Here is a 23,763-nt window from a genome sequence, read left to right as displayed (position 1 = left end):
GTATGTTTTTCTCTTGTACAACCCCGATTCCAAAAAAGTTGGGACAAAGTACAAATTGTAAATAAAAACAGAATGCAATGATGTGGAAATTTCAAAATTCCATATTTTATTCAGAATAGAACATAGATGACATATCAAATGTTTAAACTGAGAAAATGTATCATTTAAAGAGAAAAATTAGGTGATTTTAAATTTCATGACGACAACACATCTCAAAAAAGTTGGGACAAGGCCATGTTTACCACTGTGAGACATCCCCTTTTCTCTTTACAACAGTCTGTAAACATCTTGGGACTGAGGAGACAAGTTGCTCAAGTTTAGGGATAGGAATGTTAACCCATTCTTGTCTAATGTAGGATTCTAGTTGCTCAACTGTCTTAGGTCTTTTTTGTCATATCTTCCGTTTTATGATGCACCAAATGTTTTCTATGGGTGAAAGATCTGGACTGCAGGCTGGGCCAGTTCAGTACCCGGACACTTCTTCTACACTGCCATGATGCTGTACCGTAATTGATGCAGTATGTGGTTTGGCATTGTCATGTTGGAAAATGCAAGGTCTTCCCTGAAAGAGACGTCGTCTGGATGGGAGCATATGTTGCTCTAGAACCTGGATATACCTTTCAGCATTGATGGTGTCTTTCCAGATGTGTAAGCTGCCCATGCCACATGCACTAATGCAACCCCATACCATCAGAGATGCAGGCTTCTGAACTGAGCGCTGATAACAACTTGGGTCGTCCTTCTCCTCTTTAGTCCGAATGACACGGCGTCCCTGATTTCCATAAAGAACTTCAAATTTTGATTCATCTGACCAAAGAACAGTTTTCCACTCTTCCACAGTCCATTTTAAATGAACCTTGGCCCAAAGAAGATGTCTGCGCTTCTGGATCATGTTTAGATACGGCTTCTTCTTTGAACTATAGAGTTTTAGCTGGTAATGGCGGATGGCATGGTGAATTGTGTTCAGAGATAATGTTCTCTGGAAATATTCCTGAGCCCATTTTGTGATTTCCAATACAGAAGCATGCCTGTATGTGATGCAGTGCCGTCTAAGGGCCCGAAGATCATGGGCACCCGGTATGGTTTTCCGGCCTTGACCCTTACGCACAGAAATTCTTCCAGGTTCTCTGAATCTTTTGATGATGATATGCACTGTAGATGATGATATGTTCAAACTCTTTGCAATTTTACACTGTCGAACTCCTTTCTGATATTGCTCCACTATTTGTCAGCGCAGAATTAGGGGGATTGGTGATCCTCTTCCCATCTTTACTTCTGAGAGCCGCTGCCACTCCAAGATGCTCTTTTTATACCCAGTCATGTTAATGACCTATTGCCAATTGACCTAATGAGTTGCAGTTTGGTCCTCCAGCTGTTCCTTTTTTGTACCTTTAACTTTTCCAGCCTCTTGTTGCCCCTGTCCCAACTTTTTTGAGAAGTGTTGCTGTCATGAAATTTCAAATGAGCCAATATTTGGCATGAAATTTCAAAATGTCTCACTTTCGACATTTGATATGTTGTCTATGTTCTATTGTGAATACAATATCAGTTTTTGAGATTTGTAAATTATTGCATTCCATTTTTATTTACAATTTGTACTTTGTCCCAACTTTTTTGGAATCCGGGTTGTAAACAGAGGGGAACCATCAGGCCTTCTAGGCATTCAGAGAACGCCCAAACATGTCAACATTTCAAATGTTATATTTAATTTCTTTCATTCTTCAATTGCTTTCATTCTTTCATAATTTCCTTATAATTATTTTCTTCTAATTCTAATTTGGCCTCAATTTCTATCAAATTTGCTTCAGAAATGAAAGGGTTGCTGTCCTGAAAACATTAAAATGGAGTTATCCAATGAGATTTTTTTGTTTATTGTCACTAGGCTGAGAAGAGTTTAGAGCTGGCTCATTCATTGGTTAGGACTTCATTGCCGGGACAGAAGGCCATGGCAGTGTACCGTATGTTTCTGGAGGAAGTGACAGATGAATTAACCAATCAGATTTTGATTTATAGTGGGAGGGACCAAAAATGTATAGCGCTCGGTCTTCTCGAAAGCCAACGCGAGCTTAACTGTGAGTTGGCGCCGTCAGTGCTGCAGTGAAGTCACCCTCCAGCCGGTGTAGTGTTCATCAGTAGTGTTAGTGAATGCTAATAAAGCGGTCAAGCCAGTGCTATTGAGAGCAAGTAGCACAGGCTAACGATCGAGAAACTAAGATTTCTGTTTCCAAACTCTTCTTCCATGCACGCTCACCACCGTATTTTTTACTCAGACTTAAGTATTCATTTTCCTGTGTAATTTACTTAGTTACTTTTAAAATCAACATCGACAGCTACACACAACGGAGTGATCTGGCAGTCTGCTGCTAATCCCTTGCAAAATCCTTTGCCCTGTTGCTTTTTTGGTGTGTCTGGCTAAGGCTTGACTGAGCTGAAGTCCCAGCTCTAATGGTAACTGTTTGCCACTGCTTGTAAAGATGCATGAAGAATATCTAATGAAGTTTTGGTAGCCTTTTGGGTGTTCAGTGCATCTTTCTCTTTCCCAGCAAAGAAATGCTTATGCGCAGCAGAAAACTTTTTCATTGAATATTCACATCAGCTCCAACATGTGACGTTATGTTGTCTTGACAACCATGCAATATCGTAAAGCATATTCAACGCTCATTCTCCATTGGGTAGAGTGGCGTAATACACACAGGATAAGCAATATACTAACAATATCACATTCTATCAAACCAAATGAATGAAAACCGCTAGAAGGGAATAGAATACGTTTTTATTCCATGGAAAAAGTGCCCTGTATGTATAATAATTTTTAATATTGTGCATTACTTAACAAAATACTAAAAGTAATTCTCTGTAACACTGAATTTTTTTAATGTTTGATAATGTTTGACAGAAGCAGCACTATAAATCAGGTCTTCACCTTCGAATAATGAACATATTGATTTATGCCATGTACACACGTAGCCGGGTATTTTTAAAACCGAACATCCCCCCCCTCCGTTTATAAAAATGTTTTATCCACACCACCTCGTCTTCGAAAAAAATCCCTTCCACACATAACCGAACATCTGCGTTTTCAATCACATTCATAAGCATTCCAAACCTGTAGATGGCTATTTCCCCAAATCCTACCCCCTAATCACATCGCCTGTGCTCTTGGAGCAGTAGTTGGGCTTCTAAAATTAAACATTTAAATAGCACCTGCACAATAATTAACGCTTTCAAGGCACTACTCCGATCCATTACTCTTTAGCTAGCCGCACACTACGCCGATTTTCAGCGTACCGAGCCAACTGAAGTCGCGAGTCAGGCGTAAAGACTAGTTTTCGATGGTACCGACTCATCTCACAGCCGATTCGAAAAACTAATCGGGAGCCAGACTGATCGGCGAGAGTCGCGAGCAATAGCCAATCATATCTTTCGCATATAACACGTGACATCATTAAACACAATTTCCAGCGCGAGAAATACGTGTTGGTAGCACCTAATGCAGGTATATACTGTAATTCCATAGACTGAAGCTTTATCCATAGACACAGTGGGCTGGAAAGCCACTCTGCTCAAGTTGTGTGGCTGAATTCCAAATCGCTTTAACTCCCCTATATAAGTGCACTATTTAAGGTTGGGAATAATAGCTCATGCAGACTAGATAGTGCGCTACATATTCCATGTTGTGTCATTTGTAATTCAGCCTGTAGCATCTTCAAGTGTTGGATTTAACAGTAACTATATCCAATAGCCAATCACAAAGCTATTAAGTTGTCACGTGTCGCTTCAATCGCGACTGCACTCGTCAGCAGTCGGGGGATATGTGCGTGCCCTGTCGGGAGTCGGCTCTGAAATGGGTCGGTTCGGTACCGCGTGGATCGCCGTGGTGTGCGGCTAGCTTAAGTCCATGCTTAATCTGGCTTCTGCAGTAAACAAAGGTCGCACGTTTGACGTCAGGGCAGATTTGTTGTCATTTTTTTGGCGCAGATTGTGACGTTCTAAAACGCAAAACTCCGGTTATCTCTGTCTACACGAAAAGGCCTACACGGAGTTTTCAAAAATCTTCACTTTGCCCGGAGTTTTTTTAAATATTCGTTTTTGATGTGTTTTCATGTGGATGACAGGCCAAAACGTAGAAAAATATCTTCGATTTAGCAGATACCCGGCTACGTGTGGACGGGGTCTTAGTCTGTTATCTGCAACAAGCCCTGCCACTTATATTCTGTCATGCATGATGAGACGTCCACTGCTCTGCTCCAGTTTGCATTTGTTTGTGTTTTTTCATTGTGAACTCCTGAAACACTTATGTACAATTGCAATATAATACAGCTTCATTCATTTATTATTCTCATGTAAGTTCTCTTGCTGTTGCCTCACAGCAAGAAAGTTCTGGATTCGAACCTCGTGGCCTTCCTGTGCGGAGTTTGCATGTTCTTCCTATGCCTGTGTGAGTCTCCTCTGGGTGCTCCAGTTTCCTCCCACAGTCCAAAGATATGCAGACTGTGATATGAAGACTGGATGTTTCCTTTTTAGCATCCAGATGAGGTTTTGCAGATTTTGTTTGAAAAAAATGATTGAAGATGGATTGTTTTGGATTTTTTTTGTGAAACCAAACGCAACAGCACCAGCAATGATCAAACACACACACAATGGTACAAAGAAGCAAGGCTGGTGCTGATTTCTTTCTAGCCCAGTCTGTATTTTCATGCAGCATATCAGAGACGGTGTGTCCACCTCTTGACCAGGAGATTGTGAGTTCTACTCGCGGTCGGTTCATACTAAAGACGATTATAAAAATGGTACTTACTACTATCTGGCGAGGCACGCCACAATACAGATGTGACTAGGGACTCAAACTCTCACAGTTACCAAAGGACCAGCCTCCCACTGTAACCCTAGCTATGTAATACTTGACTTGCAAGTGATGTCAAAACAAAGTAGAAACCCAGATGTCGGCCATATTGGTGGATAAATGCGGGGTCAAGCAACATTCCATACTAAATAGTCATGCGTTCAGAAGTCTCTTTGTTTTTCCACTGCTTTAAGCATTCTTTTAGCTATGCCATATCTTTGTGCTGTATGTGGTTGCAGTCACAACAGTACTCTTGATCGTGGCATGTTCCAGTTTTATAGAATTCCGCCTGTGATTCGAAAAGAGGACGAGGAAACTCTGAAGCTTAGTATGGAGGAGAGATGAGGGGATCAAGACACTTTGTCCAATGACCATTTTGTTCAATGCCATTTCGTCCAATAGTTAAGACATTTCGCCCAAAGCCTTTTCCATACGCACTATCAATTATTTTATATTTCAGGTATTCCAGTGTTCACAAACGAAAGCCCTGCGAGAGCGCTGCTCCGTGCCTAAAGATTTAATATGATCCAGCCAGCTTTAAAAATTAGTAACTCGGCCAACGCAGCGAAGGCAAATTTTACAGGCACCTCCCTCTAAGCCTCCCCCTTCGAAAGAGCACGGTCTCGGGTCGGTAGGACCACACCTCAGCCCAGGATTCACGAACAAAGCCCCTGCGAGAGCACTGCTCCGTGTCTGAAGATTTAATATGATCCAGCCGGAAACATAAACATACAAGCGAGCAGCCTGCAGTACCAAGGGACTTAACTCATCCCAGGGTCAGCAAGTGGCATTGGCCTACATGGTTACCCCCACTAGTATGCTCTTTAGTGTCGAAGCGCACGTACTATGGCACTCATTTGCTTTACAAAAATGTGCTTTGCTTTGGTCAAATTCCATTGAGAATTCCTCCTTTTTTCAAGCAAACAAATACCTGAAATATAAAATAATTGATAGTGCATATGAAAAAGGCTTTGGATGAAATGTTTTAACTATTGGACAAAAAGGCATTGGATGAAATGACCTGTATTCGTACTTGATGGTTGGTAGAAGCGTCTTATATTCAGAAAAGTCTGACTTTTTAAAAAATAATATGGGTCAAAACCACACACGTCTATCTTCTCTTTGTATCAAATCTGCGCTCGATCATTCAAATCATGGTAATACTAAGAAAATTCAGCATTGTTTATAGACACACTTTCAGCAGCCGCCATCCTCGTTGCTTTGTATATCCACCATCATGGCGGATGCTCATGACGTAGCGCATTTTGATCACATGGTTGCAAGCCATCTAGAGGCGAGAAGCTGAGGGTTACAGAAACAGAGATCAGCCTTAAGGGCCTGGTTAGTACTGGGGCAGGAGACTGCCTGGGAAGACCAGGTCCTGGCACGGGATGGACTTTGACTTTGACTATCAAAGACAGGTCATGGAAGTTGATTACACAGGGTGAAATGCCTCTAGTTTTGATTTCCATTTGGATTCAAGTTTTGCAGCACACGTCTCTAACGTGTCTGTCCCCAGCACTGGTTAAGAAGGTGTATGTGAAACACAGTCACAGGTGTATTGAATGTGAACAAAGTGGATTATTTATGCTTCCATCCTCCTCCCCAGCCACTCCTCCCACCAATGCATTTGTAGGAGAAGCTAAAAGTAGATAGACTAAGCCCTCTGTCCAATCAAAGTAAAAATTGCACAAAGGGACAGACAACAGAACCATAAGCCTTGTATGAGTGTGATATTTTAGCTGTGCATTACTCTTATTTCACCACCAATGAAACTTTGCGATATAACATTTCTCAACTATAATAGATTCATAGTCAAGATAATGATAGATATTATATTTAAGGCACCCGTGGTACTCTGCAGAAGGGGTAACCTGAAGGAGATTGGAGACTGTAAAGTGATGGCAGGGGAGAGTGTAGCTAGACAACATCAAGTGGTCGTGTGCAGGATGAGCTTGAAAGTGAAAAAGAGGAAGCGTGAAATAGTGGAGCCAAAGATTAAAGGATATGGGACATGGATTTTTACCTGGGCATAATTATGTATAAAGGACATAAGAAATGCCATCTAAATCACTGCAGGGCGTCAAAAATGTGAAAATCATCACATTATTCAAGTTTTTTTATACATCAGCATAAAACAAGGATTCGTTAATGAGCTAGGTGGTCACGTGACCCGTGACGTCACAAAAACTTTCCAAGGAGCCAGTGCTTGGGAATCTAATGTAAACAGGTTACCGAAATGGACACCATCGACAGTGATATTCCCGATGTTTCACAGAGATGTGAAGTTAGACCCTATCAATTCGAACCGATAGCTGGAAGTTCACATGAACATGGATCTTGTCTTTACTCTGACGGGTCAGATGATTCTGAGAGTGAGAGTTCATTCAGTCCCCATGAAACTGAAAGCGGTCGGCTGGATAACACTTCCTGGTAAGTTAAAAACAATTCTGCTCAAAGGCTAATGATCTGTTGAAAGAAGTATTATTTTTGTATCATACATTGAAAGTTCATCATAGATCTAGCTAAAGTCCGTTGCAAGCTAGTTTTTTTTTTTTGCTGATATTTTTCGAGATTGATTGAGATACAATGCTTCCAGAGTCCGAGATGAAAACATTCAAAATGGCGAAACGAGTCAGAATTATGATAATCAATAATTGATACACCCAAAATTATAATACTAATCCTTACCTCGGCTTTCAGTCGCTTAGCGCAGAGGTCTTCAACAGGGGGGTCGCGAAATCGCACCGGATCACTCATATCAACAAAAATATTCCTGCCCTGTCCCCTGGCCTCCGTGCAGGGATGCAAACAGCGCGCCTTTCGGCGGATGCCGCCTTTTTCACGGCTGAATCGCGCAGATCCGATTTAAAAAAAAAAAAATAGCGATGTTGGTTCATGGAGCATGAGGCATGAAGTGTAAGGATGAGAGAGAGGCGGTTTGGGTCGGGAAGCTGCGCGGATTTGTGCAGCCTAGCGCAGGTGTGCGCGGCTTCCCGATTTGAACTGTTTTTTTTTTTCTCATCCTTATGCTTCCTGTTTCATGTTTCATGAATTAATATCGCTCAGTACCTGAGTATTAATGTTGAAAGAATCCTCAGTGAAATGGTCCGAATACAGTTTGTGGGAAACAGTAGGTGCAAAGTTTTTTCAACAGGTGTTCTGTAAAGTTGTCCTACCAAGCCTACTGCGCATGCGCGAAGCCTACTGCGCATGCGCAGGTGAGCCCACACTTTCCTCAGCTTCGGGTCCTTGGAAATGCAAAAAAACTTACTCCAGGGCATTTCCCATTGGAATTATTGCAACCATAAGCAGCACAATACACCATGATGTCCAATGTACTTTAAAGACTATAAAAACAATTTTCTTGTCATCCACTTCTCCATTCATCTACCCGCTTGTGCTGTGCCCGAAAGTTTTTATGACGTATGATCACGTGACAGCGGCTCTTCCGGTTGCAAAAAATGCATATCGGAAGTCGAGCAGAAATGCCATATAATCATCATGAATATAACGATTTTGCTTAATTTAATAGATGATTTTGTATTTGTTGATGCAATTAATTCATATTTTTAATGGAAAGAAACTGATGTAGCATGCTTTTATGTTTCATGTCCCATATCCTTTAAGTGGTGGAAACTAAAAGAGGTTGAACATAAGAAGGAGTTTAGGGAAGAAATGAGACGAGCATTGAGTGGTCATGGAAGTCTGCCGGAAGATTGGAATACTACTGCTGTACTAGTAAGAGAGGCAGCAAGGAAGGTGCTAGGGTGGCCATCGGGAAGGAGGAAGGAAGACAAGGAGACATGGTGGTGGAATAAAGAAGTGCAGGAAATTATAAAAGAGAAGAGGCTAGCAAAGAAGAATTGGGACGAGCAGAGAGACGAGGAAAGCAGGCGGTTATACAGAGAGACGAGACAGAAGGCAAAAAGAGCGGTAGCGAAGGCGAAAGCAGATGCATACCAGGAGTTGTACGAAAGACTGGAGACCAAAGAAGGAGAGAAAGACCTGTACAGACTAGCTAGGCAGAGAAACAGGGAAGCGAGGGATGTACAGCAGGTAAGAGTGATGAAAGATGTAAATATAAATGTGCTGAAAAACAAAGAGAGTGTATTAAGAAGGTGGAAAGAGTATGAGGATTTATTAAATGAGGAGAATCCAAGAGAGAAAAGGTCAGCTTCATTGGAGACAGCAAATCAGGAAGCAGAGTTGGTTAGTAAGGATGAGGTGAGGGCAGCCATGAAAAGAATGAAGACTGGGAAAGCAGTCGGACCAGACGGTATCCTGATTGAGGCTTGGAGATGTTTGGGTGAGATGGCTGTGGAGTTCCTAACGAGATTGTTTAATAAGATCCTAGAGAATGAGAAAATGCCAAATGAATGGAGAGTGTGCTAGTCCCAATATACAAGAATAAGGGAGATGTACCGTACAGAGCTGCAGTAATTACAGAGCAATAAAATTGATGAGCCACACCATGAAGCTAAGGGAAAGGGCATTGGAGGCGAGATTGAGAAGAGAGGTAGCAATCTGTGAACAGCAGTATGGGTTTATGCCAAGGAAGAGCACGTCGGATGCAATTTTTGCTCTAAGAATGTTAATGGAGAAGTACAGAGAAGGCCAGAGAAAGCTACACTGTGTGTTTGTAGACCTAGAGAAGGCATACGATAGAGTGCCGAGAGATGAGTTATGGTATTGTATGAGAAAGAGTGGAGTGAATGAGAAGTATATTAGAGTGGTGCAAGACATGTATGAGAACAGTGAAACAGCAGTGAGGTGTGCAGTTGGAACGACTGAATGGTTCAAGGTGAAGGTGGGACTCCATCAAGGATCTCCTTTGAGTCCTTTTTTGTTTGCCATAGTGATGGATAGCTTGACGGACGAAGTGAGGCAAGAGTCACCATGGAACATGATGTTTGCGAGTGATATTGTGATATGTGGTGAAAGTAGAAAGGAGGTTGAGTTGTGTTTGAAGAGATGGAGGTATGCATTGGAACGAGGAGGAATGAAGGTGAGCAGGAGCAAAACAGAATACATGTGCATCAATGAGAATGGGGATGAGAGTGTAGTGAAGATGCAAGGAGCAGACGTAAAGAAAGTTGGTGAATTCAAGTACCTGGGGTCAACTGTGCAGGAAAATGGGGGCTGCGATAGTGAGGTGAGAAAGAGAGTGCAGGCAGGGTGGAGCAGTTGGAGAAGGATTTTGGGAGTCATTTGTGATAGGAAAGTCCCAGCAAAAGTGAAAGGTAAGATGTATAAGAGAGTAGTGAGACCAGCTGTGATGTATGGATTGGAGACCGTACCCTTAACGAAGAGACAGGAGGCAAAGTTGGAGGTGGCGGAGTTGAGGATGTTAAGGTTTGCGATGGGAGTGACGAGGTTGGACAGGATAAGGAACGAGTACATCAGAGGGACAGCACATGTAGAGAGCTTGGGAATTAAGCTAAGAGAGATGAGACTGAGATGGTACGGGCACATCCTGAGAAGAGATGCAGAGCATGTGGGAAGGAGAATGTTGAGGATGGAGCTGCCAGCCAAACGAAAACGAGGAAGGCCAAAGAGGAGATACATGGATGTGGTGAGAGAGGACATGAAAGTGGCAGGTGTGGTAGAGAAGGATGCGGAAGACAGGGAGCAATGGAGACGAAAGATCCGCTGTGGTTATCCCTAATCAGGAGCAGCCAAAAGAAGAAGAAGAAGAAGATATTTAAGGCACCCATCTAATATCATTATCAGCCATCAGTGCATGTATGTCATTCACAGGTTTCAGCTCAAACTAAGCCATGAGCTGAAGTGAATAAAATCCTAGAATGAATATGTTCAGAAAACAAATGCTCTTCAAACAAATTGTGCATGAAGACCTTGTAATATTGTACAATATTATTAAAATCTGAATCTTTTCTTGTGAGATGGTGAAATATCCAGCTTCAGATGTGCCCAAAAAAGCTGTGCTTTTGAATATGACACAGACAGATAGTGGGTAAATTAATTCTGCTGATTTATTTTGAATTGCTGATTTCCCTCGTCTGATGGTAACAACAGTGGGGATCTGAGAGGAAGCATTTTGCATTTGAAAGGATTCTAAAATAAGACCTGACAACGCACATAAAATGTAGTGTGTAGACACAAACTGTTGCCTTGGCTGATTAAAATAAATAACTACCGGTAAATTGTATTTTGTTTGGAATAGTGCCTGTATAATCATGATACACAGATACATAGATATACACTGGAAATCTGTTTTATGCTCTATCAATTTAGGTAAATTATGTTTGTGTTTATTTGGCTAAAAACTATCCCATCTCTGTTAATACAGCAATTGTGTAAGTGTGGGGGGGAAAAAAACAGTTATGGGACAGAAAATCATGATTCGCATGGGTCACGAAGGCCCACCCATATGGTCCAATCCCACAGAAGAACTACTGTAGCATACACTGCTGAAAAAGTTAATGGTAACTAAAACAGAAAGTAATGATACCTAAACAGTCCAAAAAACCCACAAAACAATATATTAGGCAGCAAGAGAACAGAGAGTTCTTGAAGTTGATGTGTTGGAAGCAGGAAAAATGGGCAAGTGTAAGGATCTGAGCGACTTTGACAAGGGCCAAATTGTGATGGCTAGATGACTGGGTCTGAGCATCTCCAAAATGTCACACCTTGTGGGGTGTTCCCGGTATGCAGTGGTTAGTACCTACCAAAAGTGGTCTAAGGAAGGACAACCAGTGAACCAGCGACAGGGTCATGGGTATTGAAGGCTCATTGATTTGCATGGGGCACGAAGGCCTACCCATATGGTCCAATCCCCCAGAAAAACTACTGTAGCATAAACTGCTGAAAAAGTTAATGGTGACTAAAACAGAAAGTCATGATACCTAAGCAGGCCCAACCCACCCCCCCCCCAAAAAAAAAACAATATATTAGGCAGCAAGAGAACAGACAGTTCTTGAGGTTGATGTGTTGGAAACAGGAATAATGGGCAAGTGTAAGGATCTGAGCAGCTTTAACAAGGGCCAAATTGTGATGGCTAGATGACTGGATCTGAGCATCTCCAAAATGGCACATCTTGTGGGGTGTTCCCGGTATGCAGTGGTTAGTCAAGTCAAGTTTATTTGTATCGTGCTTTTAACAATAAACATTGTCGCAAAGCAGCTTTATAGAATTTGAACGACTTAAAATATGGGCTAATTTTATCACTAATCTATCCCCAATGAGCACGCCTGTGGCGACGGTGGCAAGGAAAAACTCCCTCAGATGACATGAGGAAGAAACCTCAAGAAGAACCAGACTCAAAAGGGAACTCATCCCCATCTGGGCAACAACAGACAACATAACTATAACATTAACAGTCCTAACAAAGTCAGCTTTGTTGATGCTATAAACCCCCCACCGACGGAAACCCGAGCGCAAAACTGTTCACGACAACCATAGTCCCAAAGTCAGCAAGTCGACTGCAGTCCTAAAGTCAGCAAGTCAACTGCAGTCCCCAGCCACAAAAGCACCACTGCAAGAGTCCAGAGTGTCCTCCAGGCGCAATCCCCAACTGTCCACATGGGGCCGCCCTCCACAGGAGCAATGCGATGAGACTCCAACCAGACACAGGGCACCAGGATGGATCAGGCAGGTCCGAGGAGCAGAAGAGGTCAGCATCTTGATCCCAGGACCAACATGTAACTCAGAGGGACAGATTTGGGGGGGGGGGGGGGGGGGGGGGAGAGAAAACACAGGTTGTTAAGTATGTCCAATATCACCTGAATAAGTAGGAACAGTATACATATTGCACTGAGTACAAGCAGGAACTCCAGCAACTAACTATGACAGCATAACTAAAAGGGGAGAGCCAGAAGGTAACACAGGCATGAGGGAGTCCTGGGACATAAAGCAGCCAGCCACTACACCATCAACAAACTTGAGTGAGCAAGCGAGTGGGGACTGACAGCATCCATACATCCCAGTTTACCAAAACACTCTATGTCTGAGGATCCTCCAGATCTACACCTTTACCTCATAAACACTGTTAACAAAAGGCTTGACTCAACAGATATGTTTTCAGCCTAGACTTAAACACTGAGACTGTGTCTGATTCCCGAACACTACTTGGAAGGCTGTTCCATAATTGTAGGGCTTTGTAAGAAAAGGCTCTGCCCCCTGATGTAGCCTTCACTATATGAGCTACCAGCAGATAGCCTGCACCTTTTGATCTACAGTAAGTAGATGTGGTGGGTCATAGAGGAGCAGAAGTTCGCTCAGGTACTGTGGTGCGAGACCATTCAGTGCTTTAAAGGTCAATAGTAGTATTTTATAATCAATACGAAATTTGATTGGGAGCCACTGCAGTGTGGATAAGACAGGCGTGATGTGGTCAAATTTTCTAGTTCTAGTAAGGACTCTTGCTGCTGCATTTTGAACTAACTGGAGCTTGTTTATGCACTTATTGGAACATCCAGACAATAAGGCATTACAATAATCCAACCTGGAGGTAACAAAAGCATGAACTAGTTTTTCTGCATCATGTAGTAACATTAAATTTCTTATCTTAGTAATATTTCTGAGATGAAAGATAGCTATCCGGGTAATGTTATCAATGTTAGTTTCGAATGAAAGACTGGGGTCAATAATCACTCCGAGGTCTTTTACTGCTGCACATGAAGAAACAGAAAGGCCATCCAGAGTTACTGTGTAATCAGAAAACTTACTTCTAGCTGCATGTGGTCCTAGTACAAGTACTTCAGTCTTGTCAGAGTTAAGCAGAAGGAAGTTAATAAGCATCCAGTGTCTAATGTCCTTCACACATTCCTCAATTCTATTAAGCCGGTGTCTCTCATCGGGTTTTGCAGAAACATACAACTGTGTGTCATCAGCATAACAGTGGAAACTAATAGAATGTTTACGAATAATATCACCCAGAGGTAACATATATAAAGAAAAAAGCAGTGGACCCAAGACAGAACCTCGTGGAACACCAAACTTTACCTCAGTACGTCTAGAAACATCACCATTTATATCAACATACTGATAGCGATCAGTTAAATAAGACTTGAGCCAGGAGAGGGCCGTTCCCTTAACTCCCACAACATTTTCTAGTCTATCCAGAAGAATGGAATGATCAATGGTATCAAATGCTGCACTAAGGTCAAGCAACACAAGCAGCGAGACACAGCCCTGATCAGACGCCAACAGTAGGTCATTTACTACTTTAACCAAAGCTGTCTCTGTGCTATGATGAGGTCTGAATCCTGACTGATACATTTCATGGATGTTATTCCTATGTAAATATGAGCATAACTGCTGTGCCACAGCTTTTTCAAGGATCTTGGAGATAAAGGGGAGGTTTGATATTGGCCGATAATTGGACAGCTGACAGGGATCAAGGTCAGGTTTTTTAATCAGGGGTTTGATAACTGCTAGTTTAAAGGATTTGGGTACATAGCCAATCGTAAGAGAAGAATTTATTATTTTTAGAAGCGGTTCAATTACTTCAGGTATTATCTGTTTGAATAGATGTGTAGGTAAGGGATCTAGTACACAAGCTGAGGCTTTTGATGCCGAGATTAATGAAAGTAATTCAGTTTATTTTAGGGGAGTAAAACATTCTAATTGATGATCTGATACAGTTATATTGTTAACTACAGGGTCACTTACATTGTCTGACCTTAAATTAGTAGTTTGAATTTTTTGTTGGATATTCTCAATTCTGTCATTAAAAAAATTCATGAAGTCGTTGCTACTACATACTACAGGTGTGCATGTGTCTATAGTGGACTTATTCCTGGTTAATTTTGCTACAGTATTAAATCAGAATCTAGGATTATTTTTGTTATCTTCTATTAGGGAGGAGAGATATGTTGATCTAGCAGCACTAGGAGCTTTTTACTTCAGGAAGCTCTCCTTCCACGCTAATTTGAACACTACCAATTTTGTTTGACGCCATTTACGTTCCAATTTTCGAGTGGTCTGTTTTAATGTGTGAGTGTCATCATTATACCAGGGTGCTAATTTTTTTGTCTCTGACCATTTTCCTTTTAAGAGGAGCTACATTATCTAAGGCAGTGGTTCTCAACCGGGGGGGCGCGCCCCCCTGGTGGGGCGCGGAGGTACTCCAGGGGGGTCGCGAGTAGGCTTCATGTATGGAGGAAAAAAAAATCTGGGGCTAACAGGCTATAGTAGCTAAGCAGATGCAACACATTTACCCATGTCAAAATGCAGGACATTGGACTATTACATACAAATCAATACTATTATAAAATCTATCATCAATCTATCATAAAATCTTGTGTGTAGGTTATTTTAAGCCCGTGACGCGAACATGACGCAACGTCACGTGAGTGAGTCTGCATACCGTGGCCACCGTGTGAGTGCTTGCCACACACAAACTAGTCTGGTTTCTTGCCGAGTTAACTTGTGCCGACTCTCGCTAGTCTACTATCATCAATCCATCGATACAGCGCAAAACCCAAACAGTCTTTTTAAAGACTACTACCCCACACTGTATTTTTGCTTTCCCCATTTCAGCTCTACCCAAATAATTTGTTGTTTTTGTTGTTTTCTTACTGCTAGTCTACTATGGATAATGCTACTACTGCTGCTACTGCTACTACTACTACTACTACTACTACTACTACTAATAATAATAATAATAATCTAGCCCAGGGCTATCTATCTATCTATCTATCTATCTATCTATCTATCTATCTATCTATCTATCTATCTATCTATCTATCTATCGGTCGATATAAGGTGCTGTAGGTCGGGTGGCGTCACTGCGGGTGAGTGTGTTTGGGGGGGGATGGGGCGGGGCGAGAAGAGGGGCCCCCAACTGCAATGAACCAGCTTTGGTGGGGCCCAGGTTGCAAAAGGTTGAGAACCCCTGATCTAAGGTATGGCGGAATGTTGACTCTAAGCATTCAGTTGCCTGATCAAGTTCTGCAGGGGCTGACAGTGACCCAATCAAAGTTGACAGCTCTGGGAGATCATTTATAAAGCTCTGTGCAGTAGTTGATGTGAATGTACGTTTAATACAGTAGCGTGGTGAGGTGCATATATTACTACTCAGACATATTTTGAATGAGATGAGATAATGATCTGAGATAACTTCAGACTGTGGAAGTAAGACTATATTTTCTACGTTTAACCCGAATGTTAGTATTAGATCGAGGGTGTGACCACAATTATGAGTCAGTCCTATGACATTCTGATTAATCCTACTGAATCTAAAATGGACACAAATGCTGTTTTCAAAGGGTCTTCTGGGTTATCAAAGTAATATTAAAATCTCCGGCAACTAAAGCTTTGTCTAAGGAAATAACCAGCTCTGTGATAAAATCTGCAAATTCAGAAAGAAACTCAGAATATGGCCCTGGGGGCCTGTAAATAATAAGTAACGGAATTAACTGGGTAGACTTATTTTTTGAGGCTACATACATTATATGAGTATGAAGAACTTTAAATGTATTAAATTTATAACCAGGTTTTTGTGTTACACCTAAATAATCATTATAAATAACCGCGACGCCTCCTCCTCTGCCAGTTAGACGAGGCTGGTATATATAACTGTACCCAGGAGGACTCGCTTCATTTAATGCTATATATTCATTTGGCTTAATCCATGTTTCAGTTAAACAAAGTACATTAAACTCCTGATCAGTAATAAGTTCATTAACCATTAGCTCTTTAGATGTCTCATCTCATCTCATTATCTGTAGCCGCTTTATCCTGTTCTACAGGGTCGCAGGCAAGCTGGAGCCTATCCCAGCTGACTATGGGCGAAAGGCGGGGTACACCCTGGACAAGTCGCCAGGTCATCACAGGGCTGACACATAGACACAGACAACCATTCACACTCACATTCACATCTACGGTCAATTTAGAGTCACCAGTTAGCCTAACCTGCATGTCTTTGGACTGTGGGGGAAACCGGAGCACCCGGAGGAAACCCACGCGGACACGGGGAGAACATGCAAACTCCACACAGAAAGGCCCTCGCCGGCCCCGGGACTCGAACCCGGACCTTCTTGCTGTGAGGCGACAGCGCTAACCACTACACCACCGTGCCGCCCCCTCTTTAGATGTAAGAGATCTAATATTTAATAGCCCCACCTTTAGATTAAAGGTGCTGGCAGCAGCTGTACAGTCAGTATGATCTAATTTTATATTGATTAGGTTACTGGAACAAACTCTCTGAATATTTCTACCTTTTTGTTTAGCTCGGGGTTAGTACCTACCAAAAGTGGTCCAAGGAAGGACAACCAGTGAATCAGTGACAGGGTCATGGGTATTGAAGTCTCATTGATTCACATGGGGCACGAAGGCGAGCCCATATGGTCCAATCCCACAGAAGAACTACTGTAGCACGCCCATATGGTCCAATCCCACAGAAGAACTACTGTAGCACAAACTGCTGGAAAAGTTAATGGTGGCTAAAACAGAAAGTCTTGATACCTAAGCAGGCCAAAAATACACAATATAATCACATGCTTTTCATGTCAATGTGAGTAAACTGTGAAAGACATGAGAAAGTGCATTTCAAACCAGTGTTCAAAATACCCGTCTGCAGTCTACATTTTGCAGAATGATTTTCAAGATTGCAGAAGAAAAATTAAACAACCTGCAATTTTGCAGAATGAAAAAATCAGGCTCGGGATTCAATGGTTCTCAATTTAGCAAACTAGCAGCGCTGTAAATAAACTGAAACCTGTGCCGCACGAACCTGACGGAGTTTTCCAGGTCAAAGTTGAGCAATATTTACGTAATACAGACGAAAGGCGACGACAACCAAATAAGGGCAGTTGCCATTTTCCGATGTAAGATTTCATCACTTTTAATACCCGCCAGGAGGACCCGACAACTACCTCGGCAGTGTTCGGCAGTTTCTGCCATGCATCTCCCAGAATTCAATGCGGCACAACAAACATGGCTCCCAAGAAGAGGATTGTTTCTTCGGGGCAAGAGTCCAACAAAAATGCCAAGAAAACAAGGACGATTTTGTTGTATCTCGGCAAAACCGGCAGCCAGCGTGACTACAACAACAACAGCGACAGATCGTGCGTCCGCGAGGGTGACAAAAATGAAGACGGTCGCTGTTATACGTAGTTGCATACATGTATATTGGTAAATTGTATAGGTTTGTCTCATCTCATCTCATTATCTCTAGCCGCTTTATCCTTCTACAGGGTCGCAGGCAAGCTGGAGCCTATCCCAGCTGACTATGGGCGAAAGGCGGGGTACACCCTGGACAAGTCGCCAGGTCATCACAGGGCTGACACATAGACACAGACAACCATTCACACTCACATTCACACCTACGGTCAATTTAGAGTCACCAGTTAACCTAACCTGCATGTCTTTGGACTGTGGGGGAAACCGGAGCACCCGGAGGAAACCCACGCGGACACGGGGAGAACATGCAAACTCCACACAGAAAGGCCCTCGCCGGCCCCGGGGCTCGAACCCAGGACCTTCTTGCTGTGAGGCGACAGCGCTAACCACTACACCACCGTGCCGCCTGTATAGGTTTGTGTATATTGTATTCAGGGGCGCTGCCAGAAATTTTGGGCCCCATGAAAGATTAGAATTTTGGGCCCCCCAACTAGTTAATGCATGAAAAAGTTTGATGCATTCAAGTTTGATGCGTTTAAATGAACTCCATACTCAGTAGCCTTACAAATGTTACCCATAAAAGACAGGAAACATCTTATTATGAATTTATTTCAAAGTGACACGGAGTGACATTTCAATTTGATCAATTACGTACGTATTTCTTCATATGTTGTAACCTCTATCCCTCTTTTATGTGTGCTGCACTTTCTCCAGCTCCTCAATTTGAAACCAATGGTTTAGAACGTGTGAACATTCCACACACGTAACCATGTCAAACACTTGACTGGTGTCCGTTATTAGCAACACTTTAATCTAGCAAACTGTATATGGAGCTCGCTCATTAAAAACTTCAATCCTAAAGCATTTATGGGTTGTATTGCTGCTTACCTCCTTCTCCAAAGGGGGGTTCAGTGGTTTGGTAGGGCGGAGGTCCCCCTGAGGCTGAATCTGTGCATATTTACAGCACCCCATTAGTTATGAAACTGGTTATTAGCACTAGTTATTAGCACCAGCATAACGTAATATTTCATCTTGTTTATCACACAAGTCAGTTCAGTTATTAAAATGGGAAAAATGTCACTGTACAAACTGTAAAAGTGTTCTCTTGATAGGCTAATCCAACCACGTTCATACTGTTCATTTACCATTCGCTAATATTTTGAACACACATGTGAGCGATAGCTACCTTTCTTTGGGAAAAACTGAGTGACCAGTTGCCTGCCTCTCTGGTCCCTCTCAGCTTTCAGCTGCCTTTCTTTACGTTTTTGACAGCCATTCTTCATATTTAGCGATCATAGACTGTACGCACTCCACTGCTGGCTGGCTGCTGCTGCACTGTGACACAGCAGCAAGTAGCGTCGCACTGATCAGCACACAGATTTAACGCATCGCGCTTCTACCAGAACTGGGCCGTACCATTTCGTAAAAGGGGGAGGGTTAAATGACAATATGTTGAAGAACTCAAGAAATAGACAACCTTGTTCAATTAGCTCATTTTACCAGATAGAATATTGCATTGTTGTTATTTCAAAAGTCTTATTAAAATCATTAAAAGCATATTATCAGCCCCTTAAAGGGCCCCATGGCAGTGCTGGGCCCCTAGAATTGTTCTAACCTTTCCCCCCCCGGCGGTGCCCATGATTGTATGGTTGAATCATGCAAAATTATACTGATATTATATCCCTGTTGAAGACAGCAACAGTATTTTACCTTTATTCATAGATACTTTTGAATATTTTGTTTTCTCATACCAAGCTACACTAATACATGTTTTGTGTACATGTTCTATTTTTTTTTTTTACTAGTGCTGTCTTGCCTGTGGTGCAGACTAGCACAAAGTAAAACAGTTGCCCTGTAAGACAAAGCTCATAGGTTCAGTTCTGTAGCTCAGTAGTTCTGTAGCTCTCAGTTCTGCCATGATTAGTTTGTACCCAGTTCTCTGTTGTTCGTTTAGAGCAGTGAAGCCCCTGCAGTAGTTCTCAGTTCAGTTCATGACCTTGCACTTTAGAAGCCAGGCAAACACAATGAACCCAAACGTCTTTCCATTTGCCAGTTGGGTTTTATTCCTGAATGGCATCAATTCTTTGCATCATCATAAGATGTAACAGAGTGTAGAATTGAAACCCATCCCATCCCATCCCATTATCTCTAGCCGCTTTATCCTTCTACAGGGTCGCAGGCAAGCTGGAGCCTATCCCAGCTGACTACGGGCGAAAGGCGGGGTACACCCTGGACAAGTCGCCAGGTCATCACAGGGCTGACACATAGACACAGACAACCATTCACACTCACATTCACACCTACGGTCAATTTAGAGTCACCAGTTAACCTAACCTGCATGTCTTTGGACTGTGGGGGAAACCGGAGCACCTGGAGGAAACCCACGCGGACACGGGGAGAACATGCAAACTCCACACAGAAAGGCCCTCGCCGGCCACGGGGCTCGAACCCAGGACCTTCTTGCTGTGAGGCGACAGCGCTAACCACTACACCACCGTGCCACCAGAATTGAAACCTTGCTTTCAATTTAAAACTACAGGTTGCAGATGCAAACACTGTGAATGAAGTACATTTTGGGTAACAATCTATTGTTCAAGCTAGAAACTTAATCTTGACAAAATGTAACATGACGTGTAACATGAAAATAAATGTTTTGTTTCTTGAAGAACAGTTGTGTTCTATTTTTTATTGTGGTGATACCTTTATTAGTATGTTGTGTGGAAGGATAATGTGTGGGTGTGATAACTAGTACATTTCTGAATTAGTTGGTATACTTCAAGTTGTAGTAGCCCGTAGTGTCAGGGCGAGGGGGATGAAAGACCTGTGGAGGTATCATGGAATGATAACTTTGCTGCAGAGAAGGATCTGTGAAGACTGAAATTAAAAATAGAGTGAGAGAATAAAGAATTACAGTAATGCTATGAGTTGTAAAGCTAGATATGATGTAAATATAGGCATTGTTAGGTTGAGAAGGGTGTAGTATGGAGGCTTGTGTATTTGCAGAAAATATTTCCAAATTGCAGAACAAAATTTTGACATTCTGCAATATTGCAGAACACTGGAAAAAAGTATTTCGACCACTGCAAACAGTTATGCCCTCAAAGTGCACATGCACTTGATATTGTGTGTGTGAGATCACTTTGAATAATGAAACCACATGCTGCACATCTGAAAATAAACAAATCACCATGTGAATATCACAGGGTGACACAGTGACACAACAAGTAGTGCTGTCGCCTCACACCTCCAGGGTCCCCAATTCAGTCTTGAGCTCAGGTTACTGTCTGTGTGGAATTTCACATCCATCCATCTATTTTCTGCACTGTTTATCCATTGCAGGCCAATCCCAGCTGACATCGGGATACAGTGTGGACAGGTTGGCAGTCCATCACAGGGCTAACATAGAGACAGACAGCCATTCAGACTCACATTCACACTTGTGGCCACTTGACCCAATCCGCGTGTCTTTGGACTGTGGGAGGAAACCGGAGCGCTCAAAGAAAACCCACACAGGCACGAGGAGAACATGCAAACTCCACACAGAGAGGCCACAGTTGACCATCAGGCTCAAACCCAGAACCTTGCTTCCTGTGAGGCGACAGTGCTAAACACTGCACCGCTGTCCTGCCCGGAACTTCATATGTTATTCCCATGTCTGTGTGGATTTCCTCTGGTTTCCCCTTTTGCAAAAACATTCTAGCAGCTGAACTGGCTATGCTAAAGTGCCCCTGTGTATTCTTAGCTCACACCCAGTGATTCTGTGATAGGCTCTGAATTCTCTTTGAGTGCTGACCAGCATAAAATGGTTACTGAAGATGACTGACCTGCTGAACACTCAAACCCTGTGCCCTGCATGTGAAAATAAAAACGCATATATGCGAAACATCCACAGCATGTGTGTGTGTGTGTGGGGGGGGGATGCACAAAACATCTAATGAAACTTCCTGTGAAAAGTCTATAAAGCATATTTGTACATTTCACATGTGAAACTCGCGTGACTGTTTTGTAAGGTTAGACAGACCAAAAAATGTAGACGTTAGAACCAGCTGCAAGGATAAAAAAAAGAAAAAGAAAAGAAACAACAACAACAACAACAACAAAAGGCAGCACGGTGGTGTAGTGGTTAGCATAGTTGCCTCACAGCAAGAAGGTTCCGGGTTCGAACCCAGTGGCCGGCGAGGGCCTTTCTGTGTGGACTTTGCATGTTCTCCCTGTGTCTGTGTGGGTTTCCTCTGGGTACTCCGGTTTCCCCCACAGTCCAAAGACATGCAGTTAAATTGATGTGGGCCAGCCTTGGGCTGAGGTGCCCTTGAGCAAGGTACCGAACCCCTAACTGCTCCCTGGGCGCTCTGGGCTGCCCACTGCTCTGGGTGTGTGCGTGTGTTCACTGCTTCAGATGGGTTAAATGCAGAGGATGAATTTCACTGCGCTTGAAGTGTGCATGTGACGAGTAAAGGTTTCTTCTAAAACCCCTACATCTGTTGTAGTAACACGCATTGACCACGCGGGGGAGATAGTTGCTTTAGACATCAGCTATACTGTAGTAACTCACATACAAGCATACATGAATGTTGGGCCCCAGTCTGAGGGACTCCACGGATTGTTTGCATATCCCTTATGTTGGTTTTTTTTTTTCATATGCAGTGAAAAAGGGGCTTAATAATTACTTGATGCTGATGTCAAATGATCTCAATTTTATCCAATGTTCTGCACCAGTACTTATATAATTTATCATGATAACATACTGTAACTGATAACAGGAACTACCATTCTGGATGTTCCACTCCATTAAACATAAAAATCAACAAATAAAAAAGTATGTGTGCTTTATTATTATAAATAGGGATTTTTTTAAGCATTGTCAAATTGCTAAAGTTGTGTTAAAGGTATATCTTTATAATAAATATTTCAGGATATGTTTTTCAGGAAAGCACATCACACCACCTCAGTGTTGATCGTTTTTCTATAACAACACGCCTCGTTGAGGTTTACTGGTTACATAATGTAAGTCTTAAATGCCAATTATGTTCCAGTATGCACAGCTCTGGGGGCGTGGCCTACAGTGTTTGGGACGTGTCTTTACTTTGCATATCGGTAATATTCATAGGGTGTGTAGGTTAGTTCTTCATGTGGCTAAAACTGTAGGTGTTTCTGTAATGTTGTTTAATGGCATTTTGTTGATACATTAGTTAAAGTAATGGACTATAAACTAAATAAACTGAGGTTTTGTTACATTTTGTAGTTACCAGAAAAGGAAAGGAAAACGACAACAACAAGCCTCTAAACCAGTGTTTCTCAACCAGTGGGCCGTGGCCCATTAGTAAGCTGCAAATCGCCATCTAGTGGGCCGCAAGTTGTTGTTTTTTTCAAGTTGAAGCTAATTTTTAGTAGGGTACAATTGTTGGGTTGCATCTGATGTCACATCTGCCTCATTAGATATGCAATACATAAAGTGGTGGTCAGCTAAGCTCATGTTAGTATCACTGGGGCGCCTTGCTAGTCATTAAAATGCCCTATGCTTGCACTGTTTTGCGCTGTTCGAATCAAATAAGCTGATAAAAGTTTCTTCCAGGTTCCCCGTGAAGTGATAAACATGGTGAAAGAGCAATTAATTCTACCAAAAGACAATGAGAAAGGTAGCTCTTGAATCTTTCATTGTGATGAAAGTGAGCAGAGTCAAAGAACGTTTAAGTTTGCAGTGATCACTTTGTGAAAAGTTTGTAAATTCCTCTGATTTATTTCGTTTGGATTCCTAAATCACTTTTCTCACCATTTTCCATTATTTCATGATGTTTTGAAGTTCAGGAGACGCTCAAGTCCTCAGATGTGTT

The sequence above is a fragment of the Neoarius graeffei genome, chromosome 12 (genome assembly GCF_027579695.1).
Source record: "Neoarius graeffei isolate fNeoGra1 chromosome 12, fNeoGra1.pri, whole genome shotgun sequence".
Taxonomy (NCBI): domain Eukaryota; kingdom Metazoa; phylum Chordata; class Actinopteri; order Siluriformes; family Ariidae; genus Neoarius; species Neoarius graeffei.
This window is presented reverse-complemented; position numbering follows the sequence as displayed.